Below are 15,000 nucleotides of genomic sequence, written 5' to 3'. Positions count from 1 at the left end.
AGTTGCCAATAGGCACGCCATCGAGGCATACTCTGCCTACCATGATCACGGTGAAGACATCTCCTCAAGCATAACACGATAACCCGGGCTTGGGATGCCACCACAATCCACATCGATCCACGCCCCGAGTCGAGCGGTGGACTGACTATTAACCATTTTGCATCCGATCGAGACGCATCATCGGCTCCCATTTGCTTCCCTCCTGACAATTTCAAGCACTCTTTGACTCTCTTTTCAAAGTCCTTTTCATCTCTCCCTCACGGTACTTGTTCTCTATCTGTCTCTCGCCCATAAATAGCCTTGGACGAAATTTACCGCCCAATTGAGACAGCATTCCCAAACAACCGGACTCGTCGACAGTGCCTCGTGGTACGATAGGGTCCGAACATGATGGGGCTCTCACCCTCTTTGGCACCCCCTTCCAGGGGACTTGGGCCCAGTCCGCTACTGAGGATGCTTCTACAAACTACAATTCGAATGACAAAGCCCCCCGATTCTCAAGTTGGGCTCTTCCCAGTTCGCTCACCGTTACTAAGGGAATCCTTGTAAGTTTCTTGTCCTCCACTTATTGATATGCTTAAACTCAGTGGGTAGCCCGCCTGACCTGGAGTCACAGTCAAAATGCCATCGAATGGTAATCAGGATCACCAGAGCCCAATGGGAACATAACACGCACACGATGTCCAAACAATGGCAAAGTGGCTTGATCCACCACTCATCGTGACACTTGCCACATAAGAAGCCCTTAACTTTGGGCCAACCGCACCTCAAACAGAGACACGGCGGGCCAATCTTCGCTCCGCACCACCAACGCAAGGGGTAAAGGAGGTGGGGCAACATGACGCATGATGCCCAGGCAGGCGTGCCCTCAGCCCGATGGCCTAGGGTGCAACTTACGTTCAAAGACTCGATGGTTCACAGGATTCTATAATTCACACCAAGTATCACATTTTGCTATATTCTTCATTGATGCAAGAGCCAAGATATCCGTTGTCGAGAGTCGTTAAGATAAAGATTCGGATCTAGGATGATCACACCACACCAAAGGCGCAATGATGTCATGTCCTTTTCGTTGCGAGTTCCTTGGTGCTGACTGCGCTGGTGGTTGTGTTTGGGTCGAATGTTACGAACAATCACAGGCCGACCTTTTACAAGGGTCGAGAAGGAAGGAGCTCATGCTCCCACGCCCAACCTTGAACGAGCAATGCAACATGTTCACAAGTCTCGCTGGGCAGGTATCGACAATGATCCTTTCGCAGGTTCACCTACGAAAACCTTGTTAAGACTTCTCCTTCCTCTAAATGATAAGGTTCAGTGGACTTCTCGTGACGTCGATGGTAGCGAACCACCTATGTCGCCGTGATCCGAACACTTCACCGGACCATTCAATCGGTAGGAGCGATGGGCGGTGTGTACAAAGGGCAGGGACGTAGTCAACGCTAGCTGATGACTCGTGCTTACTAGGAATTTCTCGTTGAAGACCAACAATTGCAATGATCTATCCTTATCGTGATGGAATTTTTAAAAATTACCTGGGCCCGTCGGCCAAGGCTATAGTCTCGTTGAATACATCAGTGTAGCGCATGTGAGGCCCAGAACATCTAAGGGCATCACAGACCTGTTATTACCTCAAACTTCTGTGGCCTAAACGGCCATAGTCCCTCTAAGAAGCTGGCCGTGGAGGGTCACCTCCACATAGCTAGTTAGTAGGCTGTAGTCTCATTTGTTAATGGAATTAACCAGGCAAATCGCTCCACCAACTAAGAACGGCCATGCACCACCACCCGTAGAATCAAGAAAGAGCTCTCAGTCTGTCAATCCTTACTATATCTGGACCTGGTAAGTTTTCTCGTGTTGAGTCAAATTAGCCGCAGGCTCCACTCCTGGTGGTGCCGTACCGTCAATTCCTTTAAGTTTCAGCCTTGTAACCATACTCCCCCCGGAAGCCAAAAACTTTGATTTCTCATAAGGTGCCAGCGGAGTCTTGAAAGCAACATCTGTTGATCCCTGGTCGGCATTGTTTATGGTTGAGACTAGGATGGTATCTGATCGTCTTTGAGCCCCCAACTTTCGTTCTTGATTAATGAAAACATCCTTGGCAAATGCTTTCGCAGTGGTTCATCTTTCATAAATCCAAGAATTTCACCTCTGACTATGAAATACGAATGCCCCCGATTGTCCCTATTAATCATTACTCCGATCCCGAAGGCCATCACAATTAGACCGAAATCCTATGATGTTAACCCATGCTAATGTATCCAGAGCGTAGTGTCACGGCCTTAGACCTTTCTAAGCAACCGCACCGGAACTTAGTACTCCCACTAGTACTAAGTCAGCCTAACCACACTGCTTAAGGGATTTGGGAAGAGAAGAAGTGAACACAAGAGTGAGTTTGGGAAGAATGAACTTGTATTACACTAAAGAACTCTTGAGTACAAGGCTTGAGAACTCACTTACTTGGTGCCTTGGCTAAATGAGGGCACCTCTATTTATAGTCACTCCTAGTTACAATGAATGGCTAAGATATGTACATGTGTCTTACATCCAACGATTGGGGTGGAAACTAGAAGCTTCCCACCTCCTTAGTGGAGAACTCTAGAAACCTCCCTACATAATATTTCCTTATAAAATATCTAGAGTTTCACACTTTGGTAGAAATCACTAGAAACTAGGCCTTACTAAGCCCAATGGACTTAGTCCATGGGCTTAATGGGCTTGGCTTGTGGGCCTTCAGTGGGTGGTCTGTGAAACTCTCCCCCATCTAATTCGGTGACGTCCTCGTCGCATCTTCTTCATGGAACCTTTGTATGTGGTCTTAGAATTGCCATAAAGAGTCAACGGGTTCCCAGCTTGCCTCGCTCTCTGGTAGCTCCTTCCACTTGACTAAGTACTCCCTACTAGGTGGTACTCCTCGCCTTCGGATGACTCGATCCGTGATCATGTATTCAGCTTCCTTGCCGTAGGAAGTAGTGATTGCCATTGGTGATCTTGTTGAGGCTCCACGACTTGGGTCTTCCTTATCTCTATGGTATGGCTTTATTAGGCTTGCATGGAAGACTGGATGGATCTTGAGTTTAGGAGGTAGGCTCACCTCATAGGATACTTTGCCCACCTTTTTGGTTATCTTGAACGGGCCTTCATACCTGCGAACCAGCCCCTTATGTACCTGCCTTAGGGACTTGAATTGTTGGGGTAGAAGCTTCACAAGTACCAAGTCCCCGGTCTTGAAGTTTTCTGGTCGCCTCCCTTTGTCAGCCCATTTCTTCATCTTTTTGGTGGCCTTGTATAGGTATGACTTAGCCACATCTAGCTTTTCTTGCCACTCCTTGGCAACCTTAAATGCCGAAGGGATCTTCCCTATGTAACCGGTCATCACTGTGTTTGGTGTTAAGGGTTGTTGTCCCGTGGCAATTTCAAATGGACTTTGGTTCGTAGCCTCACTTCGTTGGAGGTTGTAAGAGAACTGAGCCATATCAAGCAACTTGGCCCAGTCATGTTGGTTAGCACTCACAAAGTGTCTCAAGTAAAGCTCCAATAAGCTATTAATACGCTTTGTTTGCCCATCGGTCTGTGGATGGAAGCTTGTTGAGAAGTGTAGCGACGATCCCAACAACTTGAATAGCTCTGTCCAGAACCTCCCTGTGAAGCGAGGGTCTTGATCACTTATTATGGATTGTGGCACCTCCCAATGTTTGAGGACATGCTTTAGAAATAGCCTTGCCACTTCTTCTGCCATACAATCCCTTGGTGTTGCCACGAATGTGCCATATTTTGAAAATCTGTCAACCACCACCATTATTGACCCACACCCTTCTGACTTGGGTAGGGCACTGATGAAGTCCATAGAGACACTCTCCCATAGTCTTTCTGGTATGGGAAGTGGCTCCAATAGTCCCCTGGGTGGTTGCTAATCCACCTTGTCTTGTTGGGATACAAGACAAGTTCTCACGTAGGCCTCTATGTCATCCCGCATCTGAGGCCAATGGTAAGCCGCTTCCAACAATGCCCACGTGCGCCTTTGTCCTGGGTGGCCAGCCCATTTAGTGTCGTGGCATTCGTGAATGAGGTTTCTCCATAGGTTACTCCACTTAGGCACATAGAGTCTCCTCTTCTTAGCGTAGAGCAAACCATTTTGCTCCCAAAATCTTCGTGTCTTGCCTTCCCGTGTAAGGGTAAGTAAGTTCTTAGCCATAGGATCATGTTGGAGGCCCTCTTTGATCAACTCTAGAAGTTCCCCCTCCGGTTGGCTAAGAGAAGCTAACTTTGCCTTTCTACTAAGTGCATCAGCCACCTCGTTGGCCTTACCCGGCCCGGCTTGTATTCAAAGATGAAGTCAAACTTTGCTAAGAAGTCTTGCCATCTAGCTTGCTTAGGACTCAACTTCTTTTGGGTTTGAAAGTAGCTAGTGGCAACATTATCTGTCTTCACCACAAACTGTGACCCAAGTAGGTAGTATCGCCATGTCCTTAGGCAATGCACCACCGCAGTCATCTCCTTCTCATGGACTGTGTAGCGCCGCTCTGTCTCGTTCAACTTACGGCTCTCATAGGCAATGGGGTGCCTTTCTTGCATCAACACCCACTGATAGCAAAGTTAGATGCATCTGTGTGCACCTCAAATGGCTTGCCATAGTCGGGTAGGGTAAGCACCAGTTCCCCCATGATAGCCTTCTTTAAGTCCTCAAAGTCCTCTTTGCATGAGTCCGACCATAACCATGGTCGGTTCTTCTTTAGTAAGTCTGTAAGTGGAGCTGCCCTTCTTGAGTAACCTTGAATGAACCGCCAATAATAGTTAACTAAGCCAAGGAAAGACCTTAGCCCAGTCACTTTAGTTGGTGCCTCCCATTCTTGGATAGCCCGCACCTTGCTCTCATCCATTTGTAAGGTTCCACCTCTAATCTTGTGACCAAGGAACATTACCTCCTCTTGTGCAAATGCACATTTCTCCTTCTTGACATAGAGCTGATTGTTCCTTAGTTCCTTAAAGATGATCTTCAAGTGCTGCACGTCCTCCTCCAATGTATTGCTATAGACAACGATGTCGTCCAAGTACACCACCACAAACTTGTCAAGGTAGGGATGGAAGATCTTGTTCATAAGGGTGCAAAATGTAGCCAGGGCATTCGTGAGTCCAAATGGCATCACCAAGAACTCATATGAGCCATATCGAGTCACGCACATTGTCTTGGGCTCATCACTTTCTGCGATGCGGACTTGGTAGTACCCCGATCGTAAGTCTAACTTGGTGAAGTACCTTGCCCCACCAAGTCTATCAAATAGATCTGCTATCAAAGGAATGGGATACTTATTCTTGATTGTTACCTTGTTCAATGCCCTATAGTCGATGCATAGTCAAAGCGATCCATCATGCTTCCGTTGAAAAAGAACCGGGGCACCGTAGGGAGCTTTAGAAGGGCGAATGAATCCCGCATCCAATAATTCCTTGAGTTGCTTCCTTAGCTCCTCCAACTCTAGTGGTGACATTCTATATGGTGCCATTGCTAGTGGATTGGCACCTAGCTCCAACTCAATGGCATGATCCACCTCCCTCCTAGGTGGAAGCCTCTTGGGCAACTCATTTGGCATCACATCCTTGAACTCTTCAAGGACCTTCTCGATTGGCTTGGGTAGCACCTTAGTTGGACCATCTTCTTTAGGCTCTAAGAGTGCTGCCAAGTATGTTGTCTCCCCCTTCTTAACTCCTTTCTAGAGCTGTATAGCCGAAAGAAGTTTTGGGCCATCCTTGGTCCCTTGTACAGTTGGGACCATGCATGGAGCTCCTTCCTCCATAATGCAAACCGTGCTGATAAATGGCATGGGTATGGCCTTAACCTTTTGTAAGAAATCCATGCCAAGCACCACTTGAAAATCATCCATGGGCACTATCGACAAGTCAACTGTGCCTTTCTATGTCCTGATGTTTAACTCGACCCCTCGAGAAACACCATGTATGGGATGGGCTTGGGAGTTGACGGCCTTAAGCCATCCTCCCTCCTTGATCCCTTTAAGTCCAAGTCTCTTCGCCTCTTCTGTTGAGATGAAGTTGTGCATAGCACCTGTGTCTATCATGGTATGAGTGGGCTTACCATTGATATGCACCTCCACGTACATTAGCCCTTTTTGTGAGGTTGTGGCCTTGATCTTTGTCTTAGCCTTGACGGCACTAAGTCGTTGTAGGGACCCCATATGAGCCTCATTGTCTTCTTTCTCCTCGAGTAGGGCATTGAGAGTCTTTCTCTTGGGGCAATCCCTAGCCCAATGGGGACCATCACATAAGAAACACTTATCCTTGGGTGTGAACTTGTCCCTTTTGTCTTGCTTGGGCCTACCCTCCTTGTTTGAAGATGGTTTACTACTACCTTCCTTGGGAGGGTATGTCTAAGGCCCCTTCTCTCCCCCACCTTTCCCATTAGTGCCCTTCTTGGGCTTAGAACTATCGTCTCTCTTAAACTCCACTAATAACTCTGCTGCTGTGATGGCTGAGGCAAGGTCCTGCATGCCTCGGCATTGTAGTTCTTATGCAGCCTAGCCTTGGAGGCCATCCATGAAGTTGTATAGGAGCTCCTCCTTGGTTATACTTGGGAATTCGAGCATTAGGGTAGAGAATTCCTTCACATAGTCCCGAATAGAACCTGTGTGTTTAAGCCTTTTTAGGCTCTTTCTAGCCAAGAAGGTGGCATTCTCGGGATAGAAGTGTTTCTTTAACTCAGTTTTGAAATCATCCCAAGTGTCTATGGTGCACATACTTCTCTCCATATTGGCATGCTTTCTACGCCACCATAGAGTTGCATCATCGGTGAGGTAGAGAGTAGCGGTCCGTACCTTTGATGCCTCATCATTAAGTGCCATTGCCTCGAAGTACCTCTCCATGTGCCATAAAAAGTTGTCGATTTCCCATGTATCTCTCTTCCCAAAGAATGGCTTGGGCTTTGGCACCTCCATCCTAGGCACTTCTCGTGAGGTAGTAGCTCCCCCGGCTACCGCCCTCTTACATAAAGCCTAATCCTCATGTACCTCAGCAACACAAGCTTCTATCTTGGCCAACGCCTCCCGCATTTGATCCTTGAAGGTGGAAATGCCCTCCCACACATGAGCATTAATGGATGCAAAATCCTCCTTTTGATCATATGCCATGGTGTTGAGAGTACTCAATAGGGACTCCTTGAGCTCTCCTTCGAGCTCCTCCCCACTTTGCTCTACAACATCAAGGTGTCCCTTCACCTCGCCCATTGCTAGCTCCACCCGAGCTAAGTGAGACTCCATAGCACAGCCAACATATACGGACTTGTCTTTGCTCCTCTTTTGCTTCCCAGTGTTGGGGTTTCCCTCCCTTCCACGGTTCTACTCACATGTTGCAACGTCGTGTGCCTCTAAAAGGGTAGACATAATGCTTATCCCACAAGCTTGGCTCCCTCAAAACCGAAGCTTTGATACCACAACTGTCATAGCCTTAGACCTTTCTAAGCAACCGCACTGGCACTTAGTACTCCCACTAGCACTAAGTCAGCCTAACCACACTCCTTAAGGGACTTGGGAAGAGAAGAAGTGAACACAAGAGTGAGTTTGGGAAGAATGAACTTGTATTACACTAAAGAACTCTTGAGTACAAGGCTTGAGACCTCACTTACTTGGTGCCTTGGCTAAATGAGGGCACCACTATTTATAGTGCCACCTCCTTAGTGGAGAACTTTAGAAACCTCCCTACATAATATTTTCGTATAAAATATCTAGAGTTCCACACTTTGGTAGAAATCTCTAGAAACTGGGCCTTACTAAGCCCAATGGCCTAAGTCCATGAGTTTAATGGGCTTGGCCTATGGGCCTTCAGTGGGCGGTCTATGACAGTAGGCTTGCTTTGAGCACTCTAATTTCTTCAAAGTAATGGCGCTGGAGGCACGACCAGGCCAATTAAGGCCAAGAGCGCATCGCCGACAGAAGGGATGAGATCATCGGTACACACCATGAGGCAAACCGATCGACCCATCCCAAAGTCCAACTATGAGCTTTTTAACTGCAACAACTTAAATATACGCTATTGGAGCTAGAATTACCGCGGCTGCTGGCACCAGACTTGCTTTCCAATGGATTCTCGTTAAGGGATTTAGATTGTACTCATTCCAACTACCAGACTCGAAGAGCCCGGTATTGTTATTTATTGTCACTACCTCCCCGTGTCAGGATCGGGTAATTTGCGCACCTGCTGCCTTCCTTGGATGTGGTAGCCGTTTCTAAGGCTCCCTCTCCAGAATCGAACCCTAATTCTCCGTCACCCGTCACCACCAAAGTAGGCCACTATCCTACCATCGAAAGTTGATAGGGAAGAAACTTGAATGATGCATCGTTGGCACAAAGGCCATGCGATCCGTCGAGTTATCATGAATCATCAGAGAAACGGGTAGAGCCCGCGTTGACCTTTTATCTAATAAATGCTTCCCTTCCAAAAGTTGGGGTTCGGTGCATGTATTAGCTCTGGAATTACTATGGTTATCCGAGTAGCAGATACCATCAAACAAACCATAACTGATTTAATGAGCCATTCGCAGTTTCACAGTCTGAATTAGTTCATACTTACACATACATGGCTTAATCTTTGAGACAAGCATATGACTACTGGCAGGATCAACCAGGAAACTTTCCTTCTCGACGCCAAAGCACTCCATGAACCACATCCCCAATTGTGCATTGGGTAATGCTGCTCCATACATTAATGGCAGTCTATCAATCTTGTGCAACGAGGCGCAACCAAAGGATTCAAGAGGACACACACACACATCCACCTTGCCCCACAAAATGTCCCGGATCCTAGAGCACAAATAGTGCACGTGCACCAGTGACACAAAGAAAGTGGACATATGCATCGTATGCCAAGCCACCTCACACCAACCACAAGGGCCGGCAAGAGGGATGAAATGAGAGTGAAGGGGCAGCATCTTTCCATCCAACTAGGTAAGCAACACAGGAACAATTTTCATGCTCTTAAAAAAGACACTTTTGCCGATCGCGACCCATTGAGGTATCTGTGCATAGTGGTTCAATACACAAGCAAAGAGCCCACAACCACAAGAAAAACAATAGCCACTCACGTGCAATGCGTCCACTACCGTCACAATCCACCACCAAACCTACTACAACGTAATAAGGATTTGGTAGAAGAAAAATCAATAGCCCCGCTATGCACGAAAATCTCAACAATCAATAGGGGTCGAGGGACTCAAGATCTATCTCCACCTACAAGCTTGCAGCCTATGTTCTCTAGAGACCCGCATTAATGTCGTATTATAACACTTGCGGCAAGAGCCATGCAAACACCTCCGCACCTAGGCACGACTTAGAAATGTGATTTTCCAAATAGCAAAGGCCACAAGACCGAGTATGAGAAAGCTCTCGCAAGCAACAAACCCACGATAATGTAAATTTTTTAAATGAACAAGTGGAGGGGGGAAGGGACATGTGATTTGTATCCACTTGCAAGCTTGCAACCTATGTTCATCAGAGACCCACGTTAATGCCGTATTATAACACTTCTGGAAGGTGGCATGCAAACATCTCCGCACCTAGGCACGACTTAGAGACGCATTTCTCCAAATACCATAAGGCCACAAAACCGAGCATGACAAAACTCTTGCAAGCAACAAACCCACAAGAATGCAATTTTCCTTTTAAAAACAAAAGTGTGGGGGGGGGGGGGGAAGGGGGAGGGACTAGTGATCTATCTCCACCTGCAAGCTTGCAAACCTATGATCTCCAGAGACCCACGTTAATGTCGCATTATAACACTTGCGGCAAGAGGCATGCAAACACCTCTGCACCCAGGCGCGACTTAGAAACGCATTTCTCCAAATACCATGAAGGCCACAAAACCAAGCATGAGAAAACTCTTGCAAGCAACAGACCCACGAGAATACAATTTTCTTTTTAAAAACAAAAGTTGGGGGGGGGGAGGGGGAGGGACTCGTGATCTGTCTCCACCTGCAAGCTTGCAACCTATGTTCTCCAGAGACCCACGTTAATGTCATATTATAACACTGGCTGTAAAAAATCCTTGGAAGCAACAAACCCACGATAGTGCAATTTAAAAAAAACAAAAAACAATGGGATGGGCGGAGGGACCAACCAAATATTTATTGTGCACATTGACTTGACCAATGATTCCGTCAAATGTAGACAACAACCCACCCCTTGCACCATGTCCTACAAATGACAACAAGCCAAAGAGCAAAGAGGGGTTGAAATGCGTGACTACGACCATGCTTGTAAAAAGTGGCACCAGCACAACTGCACATGGCAGGAAACAAAGCATGTCAAACTGCCATGGTGCCTAGAAGGGATTAATCAATGGGGCCAACGCGTCATTTCCACATTTTTCATATGCCATGACTCCTTTGGGCATGCTGTATAAAACTAGCAAAAGTGGCAATAGGCTGCGATGAGGGTGTAGGTGCAGTGTGCAGGCAGCCATGCAAACCACCAGCATGCATTGGCCGGCCAAGGTGCAAAAAAGGGGCTAATCATCCGGACTATCATGCCATGTTGTTGTCCTTCACATGCCATACAACTCTTGGGCATGTTGTGTGGCTATCGGCGTATGTGGCAGCAGCACTCCATGGTAGGCCACAACGCACATCAAAGGAAATCATCGGAACCAACGTGCCTTGATGGTGATTTTCACATGCCAAGCCTATCTTGGGCATCCCATGCGGCTATAGGGACATCTGGCAGTAGCTGTGGGGCATGGCAGCACAAGGCAGAAACCCTTGCGTACCTAACAACCTAGGGTGGCAGGCAATGGTGTGCGGCAGAGGGGCTGAACATCAGGACGCATTGGCCATTTACTTGTTTAAAAATGCCATGCCTCTCTGGAAATTACTGTGCAGCTACGGACACATGTATCAGCAATTGTGGGGGTATGGCAATAGTAGATAGGTAGCCATGGGCACCCAGCAGCACACGGTTGCAGGCAGTGGTGTGCAGCAGATGGGCTGACCATCTGGATAGATGAGCCATGTACATGTTTTCACATACATGCCAAGCCTTTGTCGGGCTTTCTTTGCAGCCACGAGTGTAGGGGCAGCAGCTGTCGAGGCATAGAGGTATATGTTAGGCAACCACGACGACCAAGCAACACGCAGTGGCAGGCGCAACGCACAGCAAGGGCCAAATCTTCGAAATCGATATACCGTGAAGGTGTTTTGCACAGACGATGCCACTCTTGGGCATGCTGTACGGTCACAAACACATGTGGCGGAAGATGTGGAGGCACTGCAGTGCAAGGCAGGCAGCCATGCGCGCCCAGCAGCACACAATATGGCAAGCAACTGTGTGTGACAGAGGGGATGACTGTTGGGATGGACGCGCCATGTACATATTTTCACAAGCCAGACCTTCCTTGGAAATGTTGTGCATTGACTGGAACATGTGGTAGAAGAAGTGGTAGGCATCCATGTGTGCCCAGCAGCCCATGATGGCAGGCAACGCTGTGTGGCAGAAGGGGGTGGCGTTGTGCGACAGAAGGGCTGACCATTCGTAAGCACGTGCACATTCGTTGGGCATGCTGTGCCATGACTGGCACACGTTACAGTAGTTGTGGGATCATGGCATGCAAGGCAGGCAGCCATGCGCACCTAGCCGCATGCAGTGGCATGCCTCGGTGCACACCAAGGGCCAAATCATCAAAACCCACATGCCATTTCACTTTTTTTCCCATGCCATGGGTCTTTTGGGTTTGCCTACCATGTCTGCTCATTGTCTACTACCCCTCTGTATGGCCTTTCAAAAACCACTTGGGGAGTGGCACCCCCTCCCTCAAGGTAGCTCTTATGCTCTTTGCCCCTTTCCAGAAGGAGACATGACCCCCCCCAAAAATATACTGGTCTATTTTTTGAGCTTCAAATATCCAAATCAAATGAAACTTGGTATGAAATTAAGGAAAAATCCAAATATTATTTTCATAAAAAAATCATAGTTTTCTGATAAATATTTATTTTTTTATTAAGTTTTTTAACTTTAAAAAACATATTAAATTCAAAAAACTATGAAAAATCCATTTTAATGTATTTTTTTGAAAACTAAATTTCGGATGCCTTCCAAAGTTTGATAGAATGTTCTAAAAAATTATTAGACCATTCCAACATATTTTAATTTTTTATGATTGAAACATTACGAAAAATACCAAAAAAAATGGAAATACGAGGTTTAAGTGAAAATGATTGTACTTTGGGTGCCAAATAGCCAATTGCAAAGCTTTTCTAACCCAAAGGGATGTTTTGCACAACATGATTTAAAGACCTAAACTATGTTGTGCGGGCATGGCCTTGGCGTGTGCAGCAGTCGGTGCCTCGTGTGCCGCCAAAGGCCGCAAAGGAGCCTCTGTTGCATGGCCCATGGGGACCACAGTAGCACCCATGTGTGTGCAGCTATGTGCACGGAGAACTGCAGACGTGGGCATGAAAGTGCAGCAATGCGTGCAACCTTGTGCGTGCCATGTGCTGAAATGCTTGTGGCATGTGTGGCCATGCCAGCCATCATATAGACACATGGGAGGCCATGCCAGCGACATTGCGCATGGTAGTGCAGCCACGGGTGATGCATAAGTGACCACGCAATGCAACCTTACGCCCAGTGGTGCAGCCGTGCTTGCAACCTCGTGCGTGGCACTTCCGACAAATCCTGAAACCAAGCACTTGGCGAGGCAGCGATGGACGTGGCACATGCCATGCATGCGACCTGGGGGGCGGTGAGGAGCAATGCACGCAACCTTGCGAGTGGTAGGGAAGCCAGGGACGCAGTATGTGCGGCCATGCTAGCAACCTTGCGCCCATTAGTGCAACTAAACGCGCGGCATGTGCGGCATGGAACGTAACCTTGGGCGCGGCTGTGCAACCAACTGCGTGTCATGTGCGCCATGCCTGTAAAATTTCACGCGGCATGTGCGGCCATGCACAAAACCATGTACGAGGCTTTTGCAGCATTGGTCGTAGCTATGTGCATGGAAGTGCGGCACGGGCAGCAGCCCAGCGTGCGCTGCTTGCACCATTGCCCATAGCCATGTGTGGCCGTGCCTACCACCTTGCATGTGGTTGTGCACCCTTTCTTGTAGCAATGCACGTTGTTACCTGCCACCTTACGCGTTGTGTGCATCCTTGCCCCCAGCCATGTGGGTGCGGTAGCCTGCACCCCTGCTTGCGATAGTGGAGCCTTACCCGCAACCATGCCCGAAGTTGCATGCAACCATGTGTGCGGTATTGCTGCCACACCCGCATCCATGTGCGCGGTAGCCTGCCTCGATGCTAGCAGCCTTATGCATGCTAGTGCAACCTTGCCCGCAGCGATGCCTACACCTTGTGCATCCATGCTAGCTGCCATCCGCGCGGTAGTGCAGCCATGCCTGCCACCACGCACGCACATTATGAGGCTCTGCGTGTGGTACTACTGCCTTGTGCACTGCCTGCATATGAACTTAGGCACCCTCAAGGGGGCACGCGTAGGCATTGTCATGGGCACGTATATGTGCACACTTGCGGCATTCAATAGCACAGTTAGGCGACACTTGGGCTACACTTGGGTGCACACGTAGTCACTCTCATTCAACACTTATGGGCACGTATAGGCACATTTAAGGTGACACTTGGGGCATTCAAGAGCATGCACAGGCACAGTGCACACTTAGGCAACAATTGTGGGCATGCATGGGCACAATTAGGCAACACTTGGGCCATTCATTGTGTACATGTAGTCAACACTTGGGGTGTTATGCGGCCATTCATTGTGTACACATGGGCACACATAGTCAACACTTGGGAGCACGAGAAGGCACCCACTTGGGCCATTCAAGAGCACATTGTCACTACTTTAGACCTTTCTAAGCAACCACGCCGGCAACTAGCACTTCCACTAGCGCTAAGTCAGCCTGACCACCCTCCTTAAGGGACTAGGGAAGAGAAGAAGTGAACACAAGAGTGAGTTTGAGAAGAATGAACTTGTATAGCACTAGAGAACTCTTGAGTACAAGGCTTGAGAACTCACTTGCTTGGTTGAACACTCTTGGTTGGTCCTTGGTGAGTGCCTTTGCCAAATAAGGCAACACCTACCCTGGCAAGGAGTAACGCCTACTGAGGTTCTTGTTGTAGTCACATAACTTGAGCCTCCTACAACATCGTCTGGTTGTCTCCGTTCTCTTGTTTGCATCTTCCTCTTTCTTGGCATGGATGGCTTGCTCCCAAATTCTCCTTGTCTTGCCCTCCCGTCCAAGGGCAAGTAAGCACCTAGCCCTTGGATGGTGTTGGAGAACTTCTTTAGTCCTAAGGTTCATCTCAACCCCTTGAGCAACATTACGTATGGGGCATTCTTTGGATTTGATAGCCTTAGGACGCCCTTGGCCCGAGTTCCTTTGCCTCCTCCGTCAAGGCAAGGTTGTGTGTGGCTCCTGTATCTACCTTCGCCTGTGCGGGCTTCCCATTGATGCATACTTTTGCACACATCAACCCCTTTTGAGAGTTAAGGGCCTTGACCCCTATCTCGGCCCTGGTGGCACCACGCTGCATTGGGGACCCCATGCAAGGTGGCTCTTCCTCTTGGCCCTCTTCCTCCAATAGGGCACTAAGAGCTTTCCTCCGGGGGTAATCCCTAAACCAATGTAGTTCATCACATAGGAATCACTTGTCTCTAGTCTTGAGCCGATTCACCTTATCACACTTGTGCCTTAGTGCCTCTCCTTTAGACATGTCATGAGAGGTAGTGGCTTCCCTCGCCGCAGTGCTCCTACTCTTTCCATACTTCTTCTCCAATACGAGCTTCCACCTTATCCAACTCCTTTGCATACTTGAGTTGTGGGTGGCAACCATCTCCTCTTGGTTACTTACTATGGTGTTGAGAGCACCTTGTAAGGACCCCTTGAGCTCCCCCATCTGGCCATCGAGCTCCTCCCGACTTTTCCACATTGCCTTTGAGCTCCTCCCCACTTTGCTCCACGACATTCAGGCACCACTTTGCCTCGGCCAATATT

General features: G+C 48.3%; 2 non-coding genes across 2 annotated transcripts in view; both read right to left on the bottom strand.

Moving 5' to 3' along the window:
* LOC122069051 overlaps window positions 1-613 on the bottom strand; it is a 3,409-nt gene extending 2,796 nt beyond the window's left edge. Inside the window, exon 1 of the ribosomal RNA XR_006137338.1 lies at window positions 1-613. This exon is cut by the window's left edge and continues 2,796 nt beyond it. This is a non-coding gene — a ribosomal RNA (28S ribosomal RNA).
* A 233-nt stretch (window positions 614-846) lies between these two features.
* Window positions 847-1,002, bottom strand: LOC122069054. Its single transcript, XR_006137339.1, has one exon. It is a non-coding gene; the product is annotated as a 5.8S ribosomal RNA (ribosomal RNA).
* Window positions 1,003-15,000: the final 13,998 nt, after the last annotated feature.

Source organism: Macadamia integrifolia, unplaced genomic scaffold (assembly GCF_013358625.1).
Source record: "Macadamia integrifolia cultivar HAES 741 unplaced genomic scaffold, SCU_Mint_v3 scaffold526, whole genome shotgun sequence".
In the NCBI taxonomy this organism is placed as follows: domain Eukaryota; kingdom Viridiplantae; phylum Streptophyta; class Magnoliopsida; order Proteales; family Proteaceae; genus Macadamia; species Macadamia integrifolia.
The sequence above is the reverse complement of the archived record's forward strand: the minus strand, read 5'-3'. Positions and strand labels throughout refer to the sequence as shown.